Genomic DNA, 26,362 nt, shown 5'->3' on the forward strand with positions numbered 1-26,362 from the left:
CAAAAGTCTGTACTTAATCGAGTAAGTCTGTAGATTCTTCAGATCCATGAAGGTGTTTGTTGTATTCTACCTGTTAAACTCGCTAAAAAGGGGAATAAGCATAAACCGTATAAACGTCTCCTAAATATCACTGCATCCTGATTCCACTGCAGCTGCCCCAGGGTCACAATATATCTTAAAGCACAACATTCTGTCTAAGGAAGAGCTTGCCTGGAGGGTAGCAACACACAATGCGTCAGTAGTACTATGCTAAGTAGCAGTGCAAGTGATGTGATAGAAGAGGAGTAAGGATGGATCACTAGGGAGGGGAGGGGTCAGGTGGGCAATCTAATGGGGGAGTGAAGAGGATCTCTCCTATCTAGCACATAATGCATGTGGGTATGGAGGTAGGGTAATCTTTATTTTGGGCTTGGTGCCAGGCACAAACTTTGCATTTTGCACTTATTTCAGGCCTGCAGGAGGGTATTCCTTTATATTGTGCAGGTTTGTCTTTCACGTTGGGAATGTTTACCAACCTATTCGGAGGAAGCTACATTAACTACAAACGCCATACTTTATAAATCTACTCAGGTTATTTTGGGGGATGTGGGAGTGGAGTGTTGGGGGGGGTTGGTTCATGCATTTCCATGGTGCAATAGCTTAGAAAGTTGATGGACTTGTAGCAAAAATCCAGATCTAACTTACAGGCCAACGAGTGACTTCTTGCCACAGCCGATTCAGCATTTCATGCTGTGGGGAGGGGGACGGGGTAGTGCACTAAATGAGTACCCGTGCATTAATACATTATTTTGCGGGCTGTGAATCACAGAGACTTGCTCTGCCTGCTATGTTGAAACAAGATATTTCTGTGCTTACCTTAAATCTGCCTTTATCTTTTTGCCTTTTTTATTCTTCTTGGAGGGTGTGGGGGGAATGGAATGTGATTTTTCTCTGTAAAGCCCCCAACTCAGCTAGTGATTTCTCGTGCATTTGTTCTGCCATTTTGCAATATTTTCCTTGGCATTGAGTACCCCTGAGAATATCTTCCCCTCCATTGAGCCATCACAAAAGGAAGCTGTGAGGCCCAGCCTTAGATGGGGTGCCAGCAACAGACCTCATCTGTAGCTCTCAAGTTCTCAGGACTTATGACAGCACTACCACCTGTAACCACAAAACAAATGCAAGTTCTTAACTCTCAATGCATTGCTGTGTATTTCAAATATAGTTGAGTTCATTGGAAATGGCATGTGCATGTTTTACTCCTCACGCCAACAAACTAGCCCTTTTAATTGGTAACACCATGCTCAGTCCTGTGTGCATCTTTCTTATGCAAACATTTCAAATAAATTACTTTTTTGAACCATTCATTCTGTGTGCTATGAAAAGGGCAGAATATAGGAAGAGCAATTTTTTAAAATGTTACCGTTGGGGTTAGGCCATCTATATCCACATCAGATCTCCCCACCCCCTCTTCTTCTTTAAAGCCCTAAAGGCTGAGCACTTTAAGTCATTTTAACCCCCACAACCACCTCCCTTTGTCTGCTTCTTCTTTGCCAAACCACTTAGCCCTTAGAGGTGATGCAGGTTGTGATGTACACAGCACACACCGACCACATGAAACAATATTTAAATGCATGGAAATGTCAAGGCAAAGCAATCCTTTATGTGCAGATCCCTTAAAAACAGCAGTCATATAAGTATAAGCTGTTCTACTCGAATGACAATATGTCACTGGCACATGTAAAGTTTACCGCCATATGGCCACTCAAAATGTCTCAGCACAAACTTCTTTTATATGGATGTCTACCAACAAAAACGTGCATCGCCAAATCTTGCCCCACACTATTGAGATTATTCTGGTGCATAAGGGCAGAGAGCAAATGCCATGCCATTCCATTCAGCCACTATGGCTTAATTCCGTGCGGAAGAGAAGACGGCCAAGGGTATGTGCATGCCTGCATGTCTTACACACACCGGCAAACCAATACAATTAAAATAAATATACCATCTACACTTATATGAAGGAGGGAATGCAACTGCTGTGAACAACATGGCCATCACAGCCAGCTCACACGCATGTGTATTTACAAATAAACTGTTGTTTAGGATTGGTGCACACCATGGAGCACATTAATAACAGTGCACATTTTCTCAGGAATAAATAACTAAAGTTTATCAAAGATTCAACACACAATTAACTAAGTTAAAGAAAATCTGTTTGACAGACAAAATAAAGAGCCTTAGCTCTCGCTTCCAATGTAAAAAGAAAATAGCTGTCTTGGGGAAACAAACACATACTCCAGACCCAATCACATCATACTGACATCACGTACATTGTGCACATCCAATGAGCTGCTATTTACATCACTAAACACTGACCAACACCCACAAATAAGTACATGGACATTTTCAGAGACATTTTAGAACAAAATGTATCTATAACAGTAACTTGTGTATTTTTTATACAAAAAGAATATAAATATATTACACTAATTAAAAGCTCTAGTATATATTTTTTTTAAGCATCAAACAAGCCAAATAACATTTTAGAAACATGAAAATATAGAGGCCACCATTGTGAAAGTAAAAATGGCTGCCAAATTCAACACACAATACAAATGCAGGGAAAGAGTGCAAAAGGTGTGTGGTCCTGGGTGGGATGGCTGGAAATGGGTGGAAAATCATTTAGATTTGACTTACAAATGGGTGTTGAATTAGTGGGCACATAGCTAAACAACACCAACAGTCTATGTATCCATCCTCATATGTCATCTCCATTGAAAAGCATTTCAGACTCTCATTCACAGCTCCTATTTGAAGCTCTTATATTAAAGCTCTTCTTTTAATGACAATAGTTTTGGCTTAAATGTAGCGCTTTTAGCGCCACCTAATAGCTAAAAGCTTCACCTGTTATCACCGCTAAAGGGCGCTGGTGCCTTACGTATACAAAAATAAGACTTCAAGTTCATCTTCCAGGTGAACAAAATGTGTATTTCAACAATGATAACATACAATTAGCTGCAGAAAAGACACAACACAGGGATACCACTTTAGCAGCATTCTTCAAGTTGCATGCAATAAGTAAAAAAATACATTCAAAAACATATAAACTGAAATTCATTTGATTAAGCACTATTTCTCTAACAAAATAAATAACTTTTCATGTATCGTGTAATTATTCATTGTAATATTTCTTGGTATGTATTATTATGTCAATAATATTCTTCATGTGCGTTTTAAACTTTATTTGACTTCCATTTACTTAATTTTATGATCTCATGTCTACACATGAAATGTATTACTCTGACATCTCTCATCATTATATATTTGAGTCCAAACCCAATAAGTGGAATCCAAGACAATGCGGAGCAATACAACAATTGGCTGTATGTGCTATGTTGAACTTTCAACAGATTCTGTGCAATTTTCTTTAAGGTTACTACTCCTCCACATAAAAGGAGCAACATTCTTTACATTTTATTTTCTTCTACTAACATAAATTATGTTAAAATGCACCACATAATATATTAACACTCTGAAAATGTCTTCCTTTATGCAAATTGCCCGAGCACACAGGCTTTATCACTAGTGATTTCATAAACTGTGGCTTATACTGACCCAGTTGCATGTTGGTAATCTTTATTTTGGGAAATGTTGTTCCTTGTCATAGTCTTTACTATATGAGGTATGTACAGTTCCATGTAGGATGAAACCCAGGTAGCTTACTGAAACATATGTAATCATGTGTGAGCTAATTAACTATTTTTACACCAACACATTTTTTTTTTGAATAGCCCCACTTCATGAATAATGTAATCCTTGAAATTCTCTAGATTATTGTCGTCTTTTGTCTGCTGTTGATTTTTAAGGGGCTATCTAATGTAACTTTCCTTCTTTGTGTATGGGTTGCACTCACAGCACTTTTTAGATTTACACTGTTGGCTGTTTAACAGTCATCTGCTTGTAATAACTCAACAAAGATTTGCCTTGATAATGAAACAATTCAATGAAAGTAAAATCAGAATGTATTCATTAAATCCAAACCAGTGTGCGCACCCTTCATAAATAAGCAACCAGAGAATACATTCTGCAAATATATTTATATATCAATTCATAATTATCATTTCAAAAACATGTGTAGTTAATGACGTTTTACAAATCATAAGGCAGCCACTTATTCTATGTTTGAATTAACATCTCCTTTCTATTAGCTGGCATGTGTTATGCATACAATCCACATTCATAATGTGGAGATAAGTGAGCATGTTCATGGCTATGTTCACAGTACATAATTCATCAGAAACAATTATTTTCTTTCTTTTCTTGATTATCTGTATCAAAATATAACATATAATCACTTTAATCCCCCCAAACCTAATATACTGACTAACAACATAACATATCTATGACAGTACACTATTCTGCCTTAAAATAATCAATTTCTAGTTAATATTTGAAAAACATGTATGGTTGATAACATGTTGCAATTCACAAGGCAGACGCGCATTCTGTTTTGGGGGCTAGGATCTCCTTTCTACTAGCCCCACCTCTTAATAACACAAACTCATGCTAATAATGCACCACACACAGTGTTGAGGACAGATCATTGCACCATTAACATTCATTGTTCTATTCGTAACTTGAGATAATTTCTCAATGTACCTTTACTCCAAAACTAAAAAGGAATGTGTTCTATTTAACACACTCACCATTAGTTAGTTCATAATGGTCTCCCCAAATTTAAGGATTTCCTTACTGCCGTCACACTTTTTTTTTGTAACATTGTGTTCTGTAACAAAAACATTTGCCTGTCACTGTCCAACATGCTAATTCTAACTCCACGATGCCTTAGGCATGGCCTTCACATACGTTATCAATTTTGATCCTATGTTCAGGTTAGTCGTCCCACTGCCTCATTTCAATGGTTTCCTTTAGTAATGGTTTCCCAATTACTTCATACATTCTAAAAATTGTAAGCATCAAAGTAGGTGGTCACATATTCCCATGTACTTATTTGTGACCCATATTATATTTCTCTTAGTGCATCATTCTCACGTACCTGTCAGTTATTGCTTTCGTACTAAATGTATTTTACACTTTTGAAGTTCCTCACAAACTGGGCACCATTTTTTGAAGGCTTTTTACCTATTTGGCTTAACTTTCTCAAAATAGGACTCACGCCTCGTATCATCAACCGTCATCTTGGACAAGTAACTGCATGCCTGTATGTCTTATGCAGAACGTTATAGTTATGCACATAAATATGCACATCAAAATGAATAATTCTTCATTTGTTTTTCCCGAACAAAAGACAAATATTTCATTTGTGTTAATTTGGCAACTTATCTGTGCCTCTCGGGTGAATTATCCACCAAGCGCTGTTTGCCACCTTCTATTGTGATCGAGTGATAATCAAAATAGAGTTGTTACATAGTCCTACTGCCCGCCATCTTTACCTGGCTAAATGAATGTTACTATTCACAAAACAAATGGTGATACCTGTTCCCATACAGTGGCCTTCATTCCGAGTTTGCTGGTAGTCATGGCCTATTTGCGCCATGACTGCCACCAATAATGGTACCGTGTCGGGTTTGGTGCAATGGGGACTTACTGGTCTAGTCAGACCTTGGCGGGCCTGGTAAGTCCCCATTCACCAAACCATTCCCCATTCCCATTTGAGCCCCCATGGAGCTCAATGGTAATGGGGAGGGTGCAAATAATGGGCTGGCATATGTCAAGCCCGTTATTTGCGCCCAGGTCCCTTAACGGGTCCCATCCATAACACCAGGTCAGACCAGGCGTTAAGGAAGGGACCCACTAAGGGACCTCGTAGTAGGGTTGTTAGGGATTACCGGCACCGGTCTCCTTAGCGGTGCCCAGTATCCCTTAAAGCCCTACTCGGAATGAGGGCCAGTATCATGATACATGATCTTTACATGTTCTGTTATGTTATGTTGATTTATACTATGCACCACTACCACCCAGGGGCAGTCATAAAGCGGCATATCCATTTACTGCCCTCAAACCTATCCATCCGCTTTACATTTTACTGTGTAATAAAACACATTCCTAATAATATTACACACTCCTTTCTCATTGGCCCTATTGTTATTAACTAGAATTATTGTTAGTTGGCATAGTGATCCTATTTATAAAAAATCTTTTCTAATTAACCACAATCTTTGTGATTGCGAAAAGAGAAATAAGGGTTTTACCCCAGCACACCTTCCCAATTAATTTATTTTTAGTGTGTAGCTAACCTAGTGGCACTCACTTATGTTACAAAATACCACAAATTTAAATCTATGTGAAATTAATACTGGTCACCTTATTTTCAGCTCTTATCATCTGATAAAATAAATATCGATCAGATATGACTATTAGTATTAAGCTACCTGCATGCTCAAGGAACAATGGCAAACCCCACCAATCATACTAACAACTCATTTGGACATTACTTCATGTATGTCATGTCTTTCATGTATTTTTCCCACTCTTTGATAGACAACATACATGAATAACGTGAATAGTAACAACTCATTGTTCAACATTTATGCTACAATTTATGCTCTTGGAACAAATGTTATGCTGTTTTTCAACCTAGGAATGCATACAAATCATGATCCCAGTTGAGACCAATGATATATGTCCTGAATTAGAAAATCATCCTAGCTTCTCGTTGTCTTAACAATCTACCTAAATCTCCTCCTCTTTCATTTTGGATCAGTTGTCTAATTCCACGAAATCTTAAATCATCCAAAGTATCTTGTTTGTGTTTGTAATGTCAATGAACCGCCAAGGGATATTTTTCATCATGTATTCTATTAGCTCGCAGATGTTCATATATTCTCATCTGTAACTGGCGTTTCGTGCTGCCAATATAGAACTTGCCACAAATACACTTAATGACATAAATTACAAAACAATGTTTACAGTTGAATCCATTTATTATTATAGTCATCAGAAAAGTTGTTGAAATTATAAAAAAATTTGCAGTAATTACATTCTCCACAATTATAGAATCCTTTAGTTTTCGATGCTACCTACTGTATCCAAGTTGGTTTGGTCCTCACTTCGTTTAAATAGTTAGAAGCAACACTGTTTCAAATTGACAGAAATTTTCTGTAAACAATTTTGGGAGTTGTATCGATAAACTGGCTGACTAATGAATCTGCACCTATCCCAGGTATCTTTCTTGTGAACTCTTGGAGTTAGCAAATCTTTTCTAGCTCTTGTTTTGACTTTCTGAACTGCCTGTATGATAGTTTCTTGACTATAACCTCTCTGTTTGAATCTTTTATTCAAGGTCTCACATTGTTGGTGAAAGAATGCAACTTCTTTTGGCCCTAATAGGTTCTTGGCTATGCTTTTTTGGTGACAACTGTCAGCACGTAGAGTTGTGTTGGCTTCTGTGGGCTTTCATACTTCGTTGCTTACAATTCTTAGAATATGCAAGTTCTTTGGGAAACCATTTCTAAAGGAAACCATTGAAATGAGGCAGTGGCACGACTAACTTGAACAAAGGATCAAATCATTGTGGAGTTGGAATATGCATGTAGGACAGTGACAGGCAAATGTTTTAGTTACAGAACACAACGTTAGAAAATGAATGTCTGACGGCAGTAAGAGAATCCATAAATATGGGGAGACCATTATGAACTAATTGTTAACTAGAGCACAGTCGTTTTTCATTTTGGAGTAAAGTGACATTGAGAAGTTTTCTCGAGTTATGTAGAGACTAATGTATGCTCAGGGTGCAATGATCATTCCTCTACACTGCATAGTGTGTACTCTGTATGTGGTACATTATTAGCATGTGTTTGAGATGTTAGGAGGTGGGGCTAATAGAAAGGAGATCCTAGCGCGAACACAGAATGAGTGTCTGCCTTGTGAATTGCAACATTTTATCAATCATACATGTTTTTCAGCTGTTAATTAAAAGCAGGTTATTTTAAGGCAGAATAGTGTTCTGTCATAGAAATGATATGCTGTTAGTCACCATAATAGGTTTGGGGGATGGATGTGATTTTGTATAATATTTTAATGCAAACATAGAATAAGTGTCTTCCTTATGATTTCGTAACATGTCATTAACTAAACATGATAATTATGAATTGATATATAAATATATTTGGAGAATATACTCTCTGGTTGCTAATTTAGAAAGTGTGGTGCAAACCTGTTTCGATTTAGTGTATATGTTACAACCAGTCTGGACAGCTGAGGACTTTACCAAATCATTGCAGCCTGCATTGCTGCTTTTAATATCTACAGCTTAATAACATGTAATTCTTTGCTGAGTATGTAAGAGCAAGGAGGATTAGTTCATAGGAACCTGTGTGTTGTGTTCTTTAATATCAGAATATGCTCATTGATCTTTAACTCACAAAGGTCTTAGATGCAAACCTGCTTGTTTTGCTTTATCCATCCATTAACAATGTTAGCTACTGATTTCACTCAGGTTTCTGAAAAAAGACACACTCCTGTTTATGTGCATTCCTCATGAACCTTTTCTGTGTGCGATTCCTACCAAACTTTCTTACCAAAGACACATCTATACATTGAGAGCTTTGTCCTCAGTCACAATTATAGTTGTATTATGATGTTAATCCCAACCATAGGCATTTTACTAAGTAGACCAGCAGCCATACCTCTACCCACACTATCAGCACACTTCATGCTAGCTCAAATGAAGGCAACCAATAAAGGATTCCTGTCCCATGGACATAATGACCTATGTGGTGATCAGAGGTATGAGGTCCACAATGGGTTGGGTCAATCTTTATACTTACTACATGAGTAGGGACTGGTCTGCATGTTTATTTCACCACATAACGCTCACTTACTTGTGCTCAGTCTCATGAGGGGCTTAATTTCTTCAGGAGTGCACCTATCACCTTGGCTAAAAATATTTGTTTGCTAAAGTTGTAGATAATTTATCTCCAACCTTTCTAAGTATCTTACTCACTGATGCAAGCATTTTTTATATGAATGTCCATGTGCTTGAAGGGGTTGCCCACAGAGTCATGGTCAGGTCTGGGTGGTCAATCAAGAATTACAGGTGCTCTAGAGGGTTGACACCCCAGGATGAATATGTACAGTTGATCCTAGATGTCCATGAAGGTTATTCTCTGGTCCAGACATGGCCAGAGGTTTATGGTGTGATGGCATTGCATGACCCTACACTAGGTAGGCTACCAGTGTTTTAGCTGTGCCCTATTTCCTTCAGAACTATTGCAGTCATCCTACGATGGACTCACTCAATTGCAGTGTAATTAATGTCTATTACTGTTTGTTCTTATTTGTGACTTGGGTATCTTGATGTACTTTTTGTCAAATATAAATAAGTGTTCCCAAGGCTCATACTCTATTCAACTGCTACCACCAATGCCCTACCCTCACACCCTTTTAGTGGTGAGGGGGAATGAGGTAGACCCACTTCTGAAACTTCCTTACAGCCCAACACTCTAATTACAAGTACTGAAAAGCAAAAGCCAGATTCTGAGTTTCCTTGTTTCAACACTTTTAGATTTGGTCTAAATGACAGTGTAGTGACTAGATCAGGAAGAGGTTGGTCATCTTCCACCAGCACGAGCTCAGTGCCCTACTTGGAGGCATCCCTGATGCCTTCTTGTGTCCACTGAAAGCCAGTCATCATGCTGTGGCTGCACCCATCACAGGACTAAGAAACTCATACAACACCAACCCCAACCTCAAGGGTTTCACCTACTAGCCTTTCAAACATGCATTATGATCAAGCCTGCATCACCTTTAAAGCAGTCCCAACTAGAACGCAATTACAGCTGGCCAATAAACTCACCATCTCTAGAGGTCAACACACCACCTGGGCAATTTGTCACCAATGTTAAATATTGTCTTTTCCCAGGGAAGTTAAAAGTGCTATCCTTTTACTTAGCCTTGTAGTTCTTTTGTAGGGGTTCTCTTGCAGGTTCATATGCAAACAAGTATATTGTATTTATTTTATTTTGTTTTTTAATGTGGCAAAGAGGAAGTGTAGGTCTACCATGCTACGGACTCCGACACCTTACAGTTTGAATTACCATTTTAACATCTCCATGGAGGGACATTCTGTTTTGTTATCGATCATCCCAGGGTCATTTATTCCAACAAGTACCTCTTTGGGAATAAAGTATGGATGAACTGTACTTCTTGTGCCAATGCGTTTCGTCCTTCTGCCACAGATAGAAAATCAATTACAATGAAAGTTATACAAGCATGAATGATTTTAGTGAGACATGGATCCAATTTGTAAGGACTAATTCCCCAAACCAAACTAAGAGCTTGGAACCAAGAAGCTGAAAGTGTGAAAAGGAGGATACAGGGAGGATTCGGCTTTTCCACTTCTAAGCCATTCTTATCACCATCAAACCTTAAAGAGCCTCCAAGCACTCCACATTTAATTACAGTGAGAACATGATCTTACAGAAACAAACATGTTTACAAGGCACTGCTAAGTCCTAGAATTTCAGACATTTTACACATTTGGTAGGTTGATCAATTCCGTACAATGTGCACAAGAAACCCAAAGCTTTTCCAGGCGTAGGTGCTTGACCTTCTAATCTAGGACTACCAGGGCCACAGCAGCATCATACCATCATCCAAACACAATGTATGGCCCTATCACCATTAAAGTGTTAATTTCACGCTGCATAATAATGTAACTCAACTAACTTGCATAGCAGTATGATCCTAAATTCTCTGTTTCTGTCAAGCTACCCTTCATAACCCTAATTTATTTCCCTTTCCCCAAAGCCTGCTTAAATCGCTTGCTTCTGTGCAATTTTACAGTTACACATTCTCACTCTGTTAGTGCCAAGTGGTCTCTCAATTATTCTCCTTTAGGACAGTATAGAACACCTTGAAATTAATTGGTAAGCCTCTGCTAATTGGCAGCAGGCAAATGTTGCATTTGTGATATAGATTTGTTTGGGGGGTTAGAGAAGGGGCAACATTTAAACCTCTGTCTGCTTTCTCCCTACAGTAAAATACCAGAAGTCTGATTCCTTCCATAGGTTCTCACAGGAAACCCCTTAAAGGAAAAGTCTCCCTTCAAGCCAAAAGATGTTGCACCCAACTTTGTGGGGCACTTTGATGAATCCGTACTCCACGATTTAATTTTCCCACTACTCGTTCTCATCAAGTTCCCTGTAAAGAACCCTCTGTAGGCTTTCAGCATCATTCTGAATACCAGATGGTGGGGCGGAGGCAGGGGAAGTGGGAATTTCCTGTGGCTGGGTGATAGGGGTTTGATGTTTTTTGGAGACACTGGGGTATATTTCAGGGGGAAACGATAAGAGATTCGGGCCCTTGAGCCGATCTCGTGACAAACACCTGACATATATCAATACTTGATCAAACTAAAAAAGACGGTGCAAAATGATATATTACAAGGTTTATAATGTATTGCTTTATACAATTCTGATAGTGAATTAATTTACAAATGGCTATATAGTTATAAGTACATTCTCAAAGAAAATATTTAGGAGAAAACATTATTGTCACTTTCAAAAGCACTAATGATAAGAAAGAAAGCAATTGTCACCCAGTCATGTATCGAGTTATAAGCTACAGATACAACAAACTTGTTTGACCATGGAAAGAATTGGCGTTTATAACTGTGGGAGGAGCAATTATTGAAAATTGGTTTAAATAATTTAAATGCATACAAAGATTTGCACAACAATACAATATGCATCAAACAATTAATTTACCTGTAATTCCAATTTTGTGATATATATAGATATATATACAATCATTTTTGTTTCCCAAAAAACTGTACGTAGGGAGTACCAAAAGGAAATTGAAGTGAAGGATTACTGAACATTTAAGAATAATAAGAATGCAGATTAATTCTCCCCCATGGCATCACAGTGTCTGAGCCAACTCCAACATCCAAACATTTTATAAATACAATTATTAAGGATACAGAAAATTATACCAAAAGAAAGAGGCAATAGAGAATGAATTGCGAGACAACAAGAAGCAAGAGGAATATCTAGTTATAGAACAATTGTCTGGGGCTTGAACAATGTTAAAGAACTAGATGTTTTTCTCTAAAAAGGTTCTTTGACAAGTCAGAGAAATTACTAACTGAATAATGTTGCAAATTGAATTATTCCACTGATCACTGATAATGAGAAAAAGTGATTAGTCTAGTTCATATCGATCTTAGAAGTTATATAAATGAGTGGGTAACAAGGTATCTTGTGGAAGAACATTTATGTATAAATTCAATTATATAACTAAAATTGTAGGCATAATAAAGACATTTGTTTAATTCCTATCGGAAAATCAAAGTAATATCATTAAAAGTAAAATGAATTAACAAAAATTGGACATTTAAATTGTGAATTATCATGATTACAATATACTATAAAGGTGTGCTGTGCTTATAAATGGACATCAATAATATGCAATAAGAAATGCACAAAAATATTATCTTATATATTTATTTATTTCACTTTTATAGTGCGCACCATCCCGGAGGCATCTAGTCGGTAAAAATAATGGAGAAAGACAGTATCAACTACACGATTTCAAGTAATGTTAATAGGAATAGTAGCAAGTGCAACAAGTCAGACTAAGGCTGCTAAATTAGCAGCAAGAAAGGAATAGGTAACACAAAACATATATTAGGATTCCACAAAACATATTATCTTATATACAAAGTTAGGATGATTGTTACACTACATCACACACAGTTAAAAGAGTAACACAATATCCCTTCTATGATTTTCACAAATGACAAAAAGAACAGTACAAATTGCACAGTGTCTCAATAAGATGGCCAAAATATTAGCCAGCATTTGGAAAACGAACCCTCCTTTCTCCATGGCAATTAAAGATGATATTTTAGGAGGTCAAAATGCCACTGAGTAGACACAAATTTCATGGCACAGAATGTTCCTAACACGGATTAATGTTCTACACAGTGGTTTAGTTAAGCTAATGACAATGCAGCTTCAATTCTCTTTAATAAACGTTCTGTTTATTTATCAACTTTTGATAAATAACTATAATTGTTCTCCTATAAAGCGCTTAATACTGTGCACCAGCTTCAAGGCGCTCGCCCAGGATTTGAACCTGTGTTGCTATGTGTTGTCTTGTTTCCCAGGCAAATGTGTTGACCCTGAGCTATCCTCACTGTCTAATATGATGGCGCAATATTTAGTTCATTCAGATTGGAAGACATATGTACGTCTTAAACAGGTGCAATATTCTTTGAAGCATTTGGATAAAAGAACATAATGGAATTTACATTGCAACAGGCTTTAACCCTTCTTCACCCCCCGAAAAGAAATTGAGCATCTCATTTAATTTTGAAGGTAATCTTTTAGGAAAGTTACATATCGTGTTAAGGAATTTAGTGAACAATTAATTTAGTATTATGTATACTGATTCTTTCACATGTTGCACCATTACCATGGAATAAAGCAAAACACAATCTTAATGAAGGGATGTGACGACATCAAATAATTAATTAAGTTAAACAGCAATTTTTAAAGGATGAAACAGAAAAAGAGTGAGAGAAGGACAGGGAGAGGGCAGAGATGGTTCCACTGTCACACAGCGGGGAAGTGAAATGGCAGTAGTCCAAAGGGGCCAGTGGCAGGAGGGCCTCATATGCTTAGTATCACCACCATAGTTATGGTGCAGAAATATGATTATTATGAATCTCATAAATGGTAAACTCGCATAACATGAGATAACTTGAATAACAAAAAATAAAACCTATGCAATGACCTTTGAGAGATGTAAAAAGTAGCTCCTCTTTATCATCGAAGTATGCGAATGTAAAACAACACCTTAAAAGTGTGATTCAGCTAAATTTTAAAATTGCATTAATAGATGAATTATATAACAAACATAGCACCTAAACCTGTATAAAATGAGATGTGTGGGGTCCAACAGTAGCCCCTTGCTATCAGTGGATTATTCCAAAGAGAAAGGACACCTTTAGAGTGTGGTCCAATGAAATTCGAAATTTGCATTAAAAGCTGAGCCACGAAACACAACATAACATAAACAGTTCATACAGTTATATAAGATAACATTTCAGATATCCAAAAGTAGATGCTCACAATCAGTAAGTAATACTGATGAGGAAGGACACCATAAAAATATGATTTTATGTTGATTTAAAAGATGAGTAATATAATACAACATAACATCAACAGCTCATAGAACTCCATAAGATGACATTTTAGAGTTTAACTGTCGAATTGCCCTTAGGCTAGCAGGTTCAGCATGCTGAGGGGAAAGAAGTGAGGGAAGGTTCTGGGAATCATGCACAAAAACAGAACATGTTAGAAAATACTGCTAGCTCCTCGCTGTGTACCAATGAGGAAGGACACATACAAAGTGGGATTTCGTGACTTTAAGAATTTGCATTAGAAGCTGAGTATCATAGCACATAAGGGGACATTTAAGAGGTCCAAGAGTAGGCCCTGACTATCAGCAGAGTATAGCGGTGAGGAAGGACATCTCAAAAGGTACATTTGGTGAAGTCTAAAATGTGTAGTAAAAGGTGGGTAGCATAACACAACATAACATACACAGTCGATAAAACTAGATGACATTTTGGAAATCCAAAAGTATCCCTGCCCTATCATCAGAGTATATTGATGAAGAAAACACCTTAATATTTGGATTCAATGAAGTCCAGAATTTGCATTAAACGTTGAATAAAGTAACAATGCATAACATAAACAGTGCAAAAACTCAATAAGATGACATTTTACAGGTCCAAAAGTATCCCTCGCTATCAGAAGAGTATGCCGATAAGGAAGGAAACTTTATAGATGTAATTTGGTGAAGTGTGAAAATTGTATAGTGATCGAGGAGTGAGAGTTGTTTTTAAAAAATCAACTCTCTCCAAACGGGTAAGGCATGGGGAATTCAATGCTGGTTCCAAAAATGCAAACCATGTTCACATCACATGTCAGGAGGCAATGTAAATTACATAAATACATACAATTATGGATCTGTACTCATCATTGACCTCATTCTTAAATGTACCCTTTGATGAGACCTTTCATATTTACTATTGCACAGTCTTATAAGTCCTAATGCCTATTATTTTAGGAATGAATCAATGACATGATTGGTACATGCCAAGTTTGAGGAGATCAACAAATCTCACACCAGCTCATATGTTTATGTAATCACAATGTGTGTCTTCTTCGTATTGCATTCACTCTTTTACACCTTTCATGTGTTGCATGACTTATTTGTACTCTGGGCTCAATTTCACTTCTTTGCCCATGGATGTCTGATAGCATAGAATCATTTTTAAGTGGCATTCTGGCTTACATCAGTAATTCGCCCTGTGGTAGTGGAGTTGAGCTCACACGGCAGATACGTTTTGTCAATTAATCAGCTCCACATCTCCCACGGCTCACATTAAATGTACCCTTAATGGAGAGGCCTTGCACATATTGCTCTTGTAGGGTGGTATATTCTTCCTTCTTCCCTATTGTCTTTCTCCGATTGTGCGTCCCTGAATTTACTTATTGTATGCAGACTGTCCTTGCTGCTGTCACGTCTGACAGTTAGCTTCGTAATCCCTTATTATATACCTGGGATTTGCAGTGGGCACCCTAAAAATGTTACCTGACAATTACAGCCTCCACACTTCAAGGGCTTCCTGTGGGATGTATTGACCCACTCCACTATGCTCTGCGGCATCACCCTGCCAGTTATGGTGAAAGAAACTGCAACAATGGCGGCAAAACTCTTGTGCGCGCCAGAAACCTACAAAAGCCTACAAACAAAAACCGTGTGCTTCAGCACACAAAAAGAGGAACGCACAACCTGCCACCCATGGTGCATGTGCAGTGGAATAGAGTACACCTTGCAGAAATATGCCAGTGGGCTCCATGACCAGCAAACAGAGTGCAGAGAGAGAAGCAGCACTTTGCAAGTGAAAGCCCAAAATGTGCCTACAAATGACATTTGCTTTGTTGCTAAAAACTCCAAAATGCCTACAACACAACACTTCTCAACATTCAAAATCTTGCCTGGTGCTAAAATTCATGTATCTAATGAAGTATTGGGAAACATACAAAGTCCTAATGTGAAGAGCAAAACATTCTTCAGACAAACTGGGTTGTCTGAAAACTGACAGCCCATGCCAAAATCTGGGTGCAGTACCCTGGGCTACCTGAATGACAGCTGTCAGATGTGTTACTGATGAAACTTTAAAGTGAGCTAAAAGTAAAAGTCTGCTGGATTAGCAAACATAAAAAGGATTGTTGCCAAAAAGGAATACAGCTTTTAGTTGTGTTTTTGATCCCACAGATTTTAAGGCTAAGAAAGTAATGTATTTATGTTTGATGCAACAAATGTGGTTTTGGCTGGATTTAAGAAGTTAATTAGCCTGGCTGAGCTGCAAGAACTTGAAAATCAGGTTTTTCTCCCAGGAGGAGGGTCTTCCTCTCAGCAGAAACTCACTGGGAGATGCTAATTGCGGGTTATGCAGGTTAAAGCAAACCATAAAATGTGACATCACCCGGCCGTGATCCAATTTCTCAAATGCAAGGCGGAGATTAAGTTTTGATCCAATCCCAGCTCACAGGGGCAGGCTTAGTTGAGCCGGCCCATACACCCACTTTGTGATATCATTATAAAGCATAAATAGTGACAGCTGACAACACATAGGGACTCACAGATCCACTCACTTTCCTGATTCTGGTGAAGCACTCTGATCCAGCTTTCACATCCTTCCAGATACAGACGCCAAAACTCTTGCCAGCAGTAGAGAACTATTGATTTCCAGCAAGGCCCAAATCCTCAACTTTATTCTCTCCACCCAGTTAAGCACTGTGGGATGTGAGAAGGCCTTATGAACCAGTATCCTGACATTCTCTGGCTTGCCACCACTAGGCTTGCCTGAGGAACTTGCTATCCAGCTGATTCAAATACCCACAGACTAGGAGGGCAGATCCTGTGCAAACCCAGCAACCGGCCTAGTTGATCCAGTACCATGCCTGATGTGCTGTCTTTCCTAGGCCAGACCCAATCTAATGATCAGAGCTGACGGTCCAATTTAATAACGTATCCTGTGAGTATTAATAGGAAGAACTGTGGCCATAGTATATTTGCATTGTTTTATCCTTATCTCAAACCCATCCTATCTTTCATTCAGAACCAGTATTGGTAGAACTATCTTTGCGCTGACCCTTTTCTCATCTGAAGAAGCAGAGTTTCCACAGTAGGCGGGTTACACTGATCACGTGACTGTAAGATCCCTCTGTGGTATTCGCTTTTTCATAGTCATCCTCTAGTGTAAGCAAACCCATTTGTCATTTTCAAAGGTGCATTTCTGTTTTCCATTCTTATGCCTATCTCGCAAAAACGACTCTTACTAAAACCTCTATAACTCCCTCAGTTTTTGTGATAGAAACGAAATTTCAACTCCTATTTGAACACAAAAACGCATTGCAAAACAGTGTGATTCTCCCGTTATCGTGAATATCACGGAAGGAAAAGTTTGCCGTGAATTACAATTCTGAAAGATTTTTACACGTGTGAAACAGCTTTAATTTGTTTCCGACTTGGACTTTAAGATTTCATATATTTTCTTCTGACTAAATCATTGCTTGTGATTGTGAGCAACTGTTCAAAGCGGCTCCCATAGGAATTTCTAACACTTTAAGTATTTTTGACCGCATTTGGTGTTTTTGCCCAGTCAATTCTAAAGACAATTTTAAAAGCCAATTTGACAGCTGAAAAGTCAATTCCGTTTTTCTCTTGTGTTTTATTTGGGAAGGTGGGACTGATATTCTGTTTGATTTGTGCTATTCCTGAATACCTGCTCTATTCTCCCATCTCTTTACATTGCCTATTGGGGGGTTGAGGGGTGTTGCAGGGGGAACCTCTAACCATAGGTCCATCTGTCCAAACCAACACAACAGTATTATTTTCTGTGCTACAATTGTTTTTGTGCTTATTCCTTGATTCATAGTGTTTTAAAGATATTATTATGTGTTCTGTCACCCCATTGGTGATTGTTGTTGACCATTAAAAGATATTGTGATTAAATTTGAAATACATAAGATATTTACCTTTGCAAACTAGCCTGATTCCTGGTTCAGTGTGAGGGGGGTCTCGGGAGAAGGGTGAGATATGAGTGGTATATCGTTCAGAATATTGAACTTATAGACAAAAATAAATAAGGATTTCAGTTGTGCACTACATGCTGGGCTTTGACTTGAGTGTGTGCCGGATTGTAATCACTTACATTACCAAACACATTTCAGGGTCATTGCAGAATCCAGCTTCTACTAAATCTTGCGCTTTTTGCACAGTACCATAAAATGTAAACACTGGAAAATGCTTGTTATTATGAGTTTTCTTAGCTTCCCTCTTTCTATTTTAGCATTCTGTTTGATCCACAACCCAGGGATACAAATGCACCCCTCTATCTTATACAAGAAACTTTCCTCTAATGCAATCCCATCTTATCTTCCCAATGTGTTGGTCCTGTGCATTCCTATCCATTCCTACTTCCTACCGCCTTCATATGTTGCCCTGTTTCCTTTCTTCTTTCTCCGCAGACTACTGTCTGGTTACCCCTGGTAGGGGCCAAATGTGCCATTTTCTCAAACAAATTAGCAGCCACATAAAACCACTATGGTGACAACTGGAGCAGTATAACATCTTTATAGCATAATGTAATAGCATATCTACAAAGATAAGTTTCCTTTTAATATTAGAACCCAAAATGTTATATCATGTGATCTCCAAGCCAATTAGGGTGCTCAAAAGGAGGGCTTTACCACACAGTAATGTCTATGGGCCTCATTCTGAGATTGGTGGTAGTCATGGCGCTATTTGCGCCATGACTGCCACCAATAACGGGTCCGGCACCGGTGTAGTTCAGGTGTAGTTCAATGGGGATTTACTGTGTAGTCCGACCCTGGCGGGACTGGTAAGTCCCCATTGAACATGCCATTTCCCATTCCCATTTGAGCCCCAATAGGGCTCAATGGGAATGGGGAGGGCGCTAATAATGGGCTTGCGACTTGCAAGCCCGTTATTAGTGCCCTGGTCCCTTAGCGGGAACCGTAAAGGACGTGTGGACCTCGGAATTGGGTGGTAGGGGATTACCGGCACTGGTCTCCTTCCCAGTGCGAGTTAATCCCTTACCGCCCACCTTGTAATGAACCCCTATGTTTATAGCTCCCTGTGCAGTGGAAGGCCACCATCTTCCTCCAGGGGCTCAGACAATGGTGTCTGTGCCTGTCCTTGCTGCGTCCTGATGCACCCCACACCCTCGCCCCCTGCTACCGCCACCTTCCTACTCCTTCTCCCCTAAACCTTCAATTGCTGCTTGCCCGTTTGCCTCCTGTGCCATTCCTCCTCCAATAGGCACCATGGAAAGGGAGAATGGCTAGTAGTAGTTCCCTTCTCTGCTTTCTCTGCTTTGCAATGTGAACATTTGTTTTGTCATTTATTTTATTAACTTGAGAAACAGCTACTGCAAACATTCTCAACTTAAAAACAACTATTAGCACCTCAGAAAGCATGCCAAGGTGGTAAGAGCTATAACCAAATCAAGGGGGAATTATCGTGAGGTAATGCACCAGGGTGACTGATAAGGTCCGAGCAAACTCTGGGCCATTAGCTCCCAAAAATGCCCTTTGTGAGGGTTATCGTTTAAATAATTAAGAGTCTAACTCTATATTGCTAATGTTTCAAAAACAACACTTTGAAATTAATTTGTTCTTTGTCAATTAGCCAGTCGAACCTTTTGCAATAGGTAGACACACTAGCCCATTTTCACAGTCCTTCAATTAAGGAATAGCTTTCTGTGAATAACATGCAATCAACATGTCACAGTAATTGATTTTGGATTCACAATCACTCTAGCCATAGTCACTACATTATATTCATTTTAAAGAGGACTCATCTTTGAAAGTATGGAGTCAAAACTAGCCCCAAGCATCTTCACTTTCCCATGAATTGGAATCACATTTATTCTTCTGTTGAGAATTGGACAGATCTGATTGACTGATTGTACTTTGTTGTCAGCAGAATGCCTTAGCTGCTTCTTCAGATCATTTTTTCTCAGTGAATTTGAGTGATCCGCTCTTGTTTCTTCTTGCCGGCATTCTGAAAAATCTTTGGAACACATATCACCTAATCACATAACTTAAAAATGATCTATTGTCGACATATGATTCAAAGTTACCTGACAGATGAGGTAGTGACATGTTGAAAGGCTGTACCTGCTTATGAAGAATAAGGGGAAGAGGCATGACCCTTGAGGAACCCCACAGGTTACAGGTTCTGCCTCGGGTGTATGGTCATCTTTATTCACCTCTGTCTTTGGCCATTATCCATATCCCAGGGGTGGCTTTGAATTATCTATAGCAAGAACGCCAGAAACAAGCCTAGGAGCATGAGAATTGAAAGGGTAACACAAATCTTAACACACACAACTACATGCAATTTGTATTTGTAAAAATCTTCCAGCTATCAGCCAAACAAGTAGAGAAGTAAACTAGTAGAAAAAGTGACAAAGGAGTATTCTGGGTACAGACAACAAATTGTCAATTTAATTACACAAGTTTCAACTTTTCAACTCTGTAATAGGTTCAGGGAATGTGTAGCCAAGGACGTTCATCACCAGTGCAACGCAATTGCAAATTAACAATCATTTGGGATTCGTTTACACTTTTTTTTAACTTTATTTAACTTTCTACAAGAACACAGCATCATGCGACCATACAGTTCTCATAGATTGTGTTGCACAGTTAATTTTGGCCAACATTTTTATTCCAAGACATTATAGTTTACATATTATTCATTATACAGTACCATTATCATCCTCCACCATCTCTCTGTTCGCCAGATACTGCGAAAGCCTTCCCATATGTCCCTCGGCCGCCCCGCTGGGGGCATCAAGCTGATATACAGTGTAAGAGGATTCAATTCAACACTACAGCTAAGTCAACGCCTAGTCTATAATACTGAATGAAAACCCTTATTGATATATCTTTATGTCCAGTTCATGCGTTCTGGATGACTACCCCTATATAACACCCCTCTCTTGGAATCCCCCTGACCCCACTGAGCCAAGAAGTAGTTCTGTTTTGCAAGTTAAAAGGTTTATTTGATAATTTAAACAATAGATATGTATATCACACTTTATAATAAATTAATAATTGAATATCACACTTAATCTGATATGATAATGATTAACAACGGAGAATCTGGCACTAGCACACTTCTTTATAATCACTAATGAGTTGACATGAAATGGATGAGATAGCACACTGGTAAATAGGAACAAAAGAAGAATAATGTGATAGAGAATGCTTTATAGAGTTCAAATAGATGGAATGTTGAATGAATGAAATGCAGTATAGAAAATACTCACTATGATTTCAACAAAACAATGTAATCACTCTTCTCTGGCAATCCCCTCCCCCCCTTGATGCAATGCAAGGAAATGGAAGGAAGCACACAGTTCTCAGAAATGCAATCAACTGTAATTCAGTTCACCCCAGCAAGCTTACACTACAGAAAACAGATAGGAGTTTTGAAAACACAGGCAAAATGCTTTATATGTGCTGGCAATGAATTGAAAAATATGCTAAAATGCTTTTAATTCCCTTTCAGAGGTTCAGGGTGAGTGATAGCTACTCTCTATGAATTCAGGATCACCTTAACAATGCTTTAGTAGTAACTAGCAGGTAAACGAAGTTTTTGGCAAGGAAAAGCAAAACTGCTGTCTTTTTACACGTGAAGAAATTTGCAAATCGCGGCAAAATTCGCGGATGCGCCGAGCGCTATTACAGAGGAATCACAAGGATTATCTCTATCGTTTTGGGGTCCTAGGAAAGCCTAGGATCTCAGCTTCCAAATGAAAGTTACTGCAAGTCTCTAGCACAAACGGTCGCGGAGATATGAGTGATTAAATAAAGGTCGTTTTTCAGATTTGAAATTTTAAAAGCTCAAAATGACAAGTGACAGATTTTGCAGCTAGAATGACAGGTGACAGATTTGGAGCTATCAGGCAGTTCTACTTAGGTTAAATAGATTGAATTAGATGAATTTAAACTAAGAGATTGGTTCTACACAGTTCTGCTGGGTACTCACACTATATTCTTGAATTAAATGGGCCTCATCACGGATCTGGTCAGGGTTTTAGACTGGGCTCTGGTCTCTCTCTGGGCACAGCGTCTGGTCTCTGGAACTGCTCGCTCTCTGGTCTGGTCTCTTAGTTCTGGATAGATTGAAGTCTCTAGTTTGGCTTTCTGGAGGTTGATGAATTTGAAGTCTGGATCTCTAGATGTTGTATGGTCCGGCAGAGCGCGTTGCAGCAAATGGAATTGAAGGTCCCTATCTGTCCTGTCTGTCTGCTTTTATGTGTTTTGAGAGTGGGTGGGTATGTTGGTCATAACTAAACTTGCCCCTCTCACTTGTCATTGGTCAAATTTCCATTCCTCACTTGATTGGCGAAGCAAAGTTGTGTCAGAGTGATGTCATTTTATGGCTTGCAGATAGGACACTCCCCTGTCAGATTGCACATATTCTATATTTGATAACAAAAGACATATTTCACAGTTACACAGTTGCTTGAAATTACATATACATGGTGTGGCTGAATTTAGCCATGTCTCTGTCCAAATCTGCTGTTTCTAAGAGCTTGCATTCAGAAATGGCACATAATTGACTTTTTAACTGATTTTTCAATTTCTGACATTGACCCAACTTTACATACATGTGCGCAGGGAGTATGGACATTAACTGATGAAGTTTCAGATTTTTAACATGCATACATTTAGAGTAATATCCACTTTTCCGCTAACACCCCCCTGAACATACCACCGGTTCTAAAAACCTCTTAAACTGTGGGCAGAAAAATCACAAGAATTATGGTATCATTTATAAAATTTTCACATGTCCGCACCATGAGTTATTCATCTTTTTCTAAACAATATTCTGGCTACAAAGGGGTGTGGTTTCCTCTCAGCACAAGGTAGAAATACTGGTTTATCCAGTTCTGCCAAGCCAGCTTTTGTCTCCAGTTTCTCCCCCTCCCAGTTTCTGCCAAGAGTAAGCCACTTTTACGACCCCTGCAATATAAGATTTGCTTGGGTCCTGAAAGGCTCATTGTTCAAGAGGAAGCCATTTATGATCCTCTCAATAAACCCTCTGCCTGGGTGAAGGGAGTTGCATTGTTCACTCTCCTGCAGAGCACAGGTAATACAATTATCAGATAGATGGTATATTCTTAGTGTGGCCAGCAAAAAGGCAGATAGTCCTGGGAACACAGCTGTGACTCAAGTTTCACTCCTGATGGGGGTAGTTGTCAAGCAAAATCAAGTTCCTTAAGCCAGACTTTCAGCTAACTGTCATGTTTTTTGTTGCTTTTTAAATTAACTTGCAATTTTACACATGCAGCTAGAATGCTGATTCTAAGTGCAAAACTATGACATTTCAACAGTTACAAAGGCATGTGACACCAAACATAGGTCACTCATTTAATCTAAACATTTTCGATTTTAGTGTCTTTAAATCCAGTGCAACTTAAACTGCTGACTCCATAGCTCAGCCAGTTTTGTTATAAGCATTGTTCTGGGCTCTTCATTTCCCAGATTTTGTAGGCACACAAAACTCCATTCTGCCAAATGTCTGCTGGTGTTCAGTGAATATTTTGCACATATTGTAATGTTTGAAAATAGGCATTTTGAGCCTGCCTTCAGAGAAACACAGGGTGGTTTTAAAACGCCGGCTTTTGGATAGTGGTGAGTACTGGTACTGCACCCATTTTTGGGATTTAACAAATGAATTCCCCACAATTCTAAGTTGCATTTGGCAATCAGCATTGCCATTGCCAATGGTTTCAGACTACTGTGCGGGTAGTCCAATGGTGGTTTTAAAGCGCTTTGAAGCTAACCGGCGCTACTGTTTTTCCTTTGGCAACCCATTTCCCTCATGGCAACCCGGCCTTTCATTCTCGCACTGGTGGGTGGCAAGTGAGGCAACCATTTTGGTGGGCGCACAAACTGCGCAGCTTTCCTGGATTTCGGCGCACATGTGGGTTTTCCGCCATCTTGAATTTTCTAAGCCCACAGCACCAAATGTTGCAGCATGATTACTTGCACGTGGGTCAAGACACCCAACAAGCCCCCCCACGCGACTGCACTTTGAATTTGAGTCGATGGGGAGTCGGGTGCACAAGGGTTTTGACCCACGCACCGGTCTGTCCGCATAATCTTCTTCCGGTAGATGGCACAGTTCAGCATCTTTTCCTCCATCCGGTCGGATCGATCGGTTCTCCTCGCCAGTCCTGATGGGAGTATTGGGCGGTCCACTGGGCCCATTGGATCTTCGTTCCTGGTCTCCGGATCGCCCTCCTTGGCCCGTCTCCAGGTTTTCTTTCTCCTAGGACGACAAAGGAAGAGCGGCAATACCTACTCATAGACGTTTTTCCACCACTGTTGAGATAGTGGGGCAGCATATGCATTTCATCATAACGAAACATTACATTCTTATTTTGAAAAAAAAACAGTATAACTAAGAGACAGTTTCATGCAAATCACAATATTTTAGAGACTAGATGTGGTATGTTTTATGATTGGAACTGAATTAGTCTGAGACAGTACCCGCTAGGATTCCAGAGGATTCCTCCAGTTGTTGCAGAGTGTGCCTGGGATGGCAACATTTCAACTGGTTTATGTGGACCCACTTGTCTTCTCCCTCTGCCAAAGGACCTTTGGGGATGTGGATTTTGTAGGCCACAGGGGAGATTTTGTCTATGATCTCGAATGGTCCCTTCCATGTAGGCAAAAATTTGCGCTGCTTGGCCTGGTTCCTTTGGAAGTTGTATAGATAGACCCGGTCCCCCACCTGATATTCCTTCCTGGAAGTTTTCAGGTCATAGTGGGTCTTCATGCTATCAGCTGATCTTTCTAGATTCCGCTGAGCATAAGCAAAAGCATGTTGGAGGTGTTTCCTTAAATTCTCCACATACTCATGAGTAGTGGAGGCATTTATCAGTGTCTGCTCTTGGGTCCTGTAGAGCAAATGCTGAGGAAGCACCATCTTGCGCCCAGTCATCAACTCAAATGGTGACATTTTGGTTGCAGATGAAGGGGTAGATCTGATAGCCATTAGGACCAGAGGTAATCGGATATCCCAACTTGGCCCAGAATCTGCCACAAACTTCTTTAATATGCTCACAATTGTCCGGTTATATCTCTCTACTGCCCCAGAAGAAGCTGGTCTATAAGCAATATGCAGCTTTCTCTTGACCCCCAGTATCTCCCACATCTTTGTCATTACTTTACTGGTGAAGTGGCTACCTCTGTCTGACTCAATCCTTTGAGGTAGACCAAAACGGGAAAAGATGTGGTTGATCATCAAGGCAGCTGCCGTTTCTGCCTTGCAGTTTGGGGCTGGGAGACATTCCACCCACTTGGTAAACAAGCATGTCACAGTCAACATGTACTTATTCCCCCTAGCCGAGCGAATCACAGGGCCTACAAAGTCGATTTGTAAATCTGACCATGGCAGTGTCATCCCCCGATTTTGTAAAGGCGCCCGGTGTGTGAGGGATGTCGGCTGAAATTGTGCACACACAAGACAACCCTTCAAATATTGGTTGAGGTCCTGGCCCATGTGTGGCCAGTATGCAACCTCTCTTAAGATTTCCAGTGTTGTGTGAAACCCCCTATGACCGGCGGTGGCCGCATCATGGGCGTGACTTAACATCAGGCTTCGGAATGAGGTAGGAACCACCCACTGGCCAGCTTTGGATTTCCTTACCAACAAACTGTCTTGGATCCGGAACATTTTTGGACATTTCATCAACACTCTTAGGTCCTCTTTCCCAATGTAATCGGTATCCGTCAGGGGAAAGTTCTCAGGGTCCTCAAGGTGCTGGTAGAATTTACCAATAATTGGATCCCCCTTCTGAGGGGTAATCAAATCAGCATCAGGGGTCTCCTTACTCCATTGTACAATTGAAAGGTCGTTGTGAGCATTTGTCTGGGACCTAGTGATAGCAGTGACCTGGATTTCCCCCAACAGGGACTCAATCTCAATTAGATCCCCTTGGATGGCCCCGGTTTTGGCCAGCTGATCAGCTAAGTCATTTCCAGTTTTGTCTGGTCCCTCTACTTTGGAATGACCCTTGATCTTTTTCCAATAGATGGTCATTCCTTTCGAGGTGACCAGATCATCAATGTTTTGGATCAACTTCCCATGTTTCAAGGGTTTGTTGTTAGCACATAACATGCCTCTGGTTTTCCAATTAACCAGGTGCTCCACGAACCCGTTCCGTACATAATCCGAATCTGTGATTATGACCAGTTCGTGGAGTTGATGCTGGACAGCAGTGAGGATG

Source organism: Ambystoma mexicanum, chromosome 5p (genome assembly GCF_040938575.1).
Source record: "Ambystoma mexicanum isolate Mex_15411 chromosome 5p, UKY_AmexF1_1, whole genome shotgun sequence".
NCBI classification, from domain to species: domain Eukaryota; kingdom Metazoa; phylum Chordata; class Amphibia; order Caudata; family Ambystomatidae; genus Ambystoma; species Ambystoma mexicanum.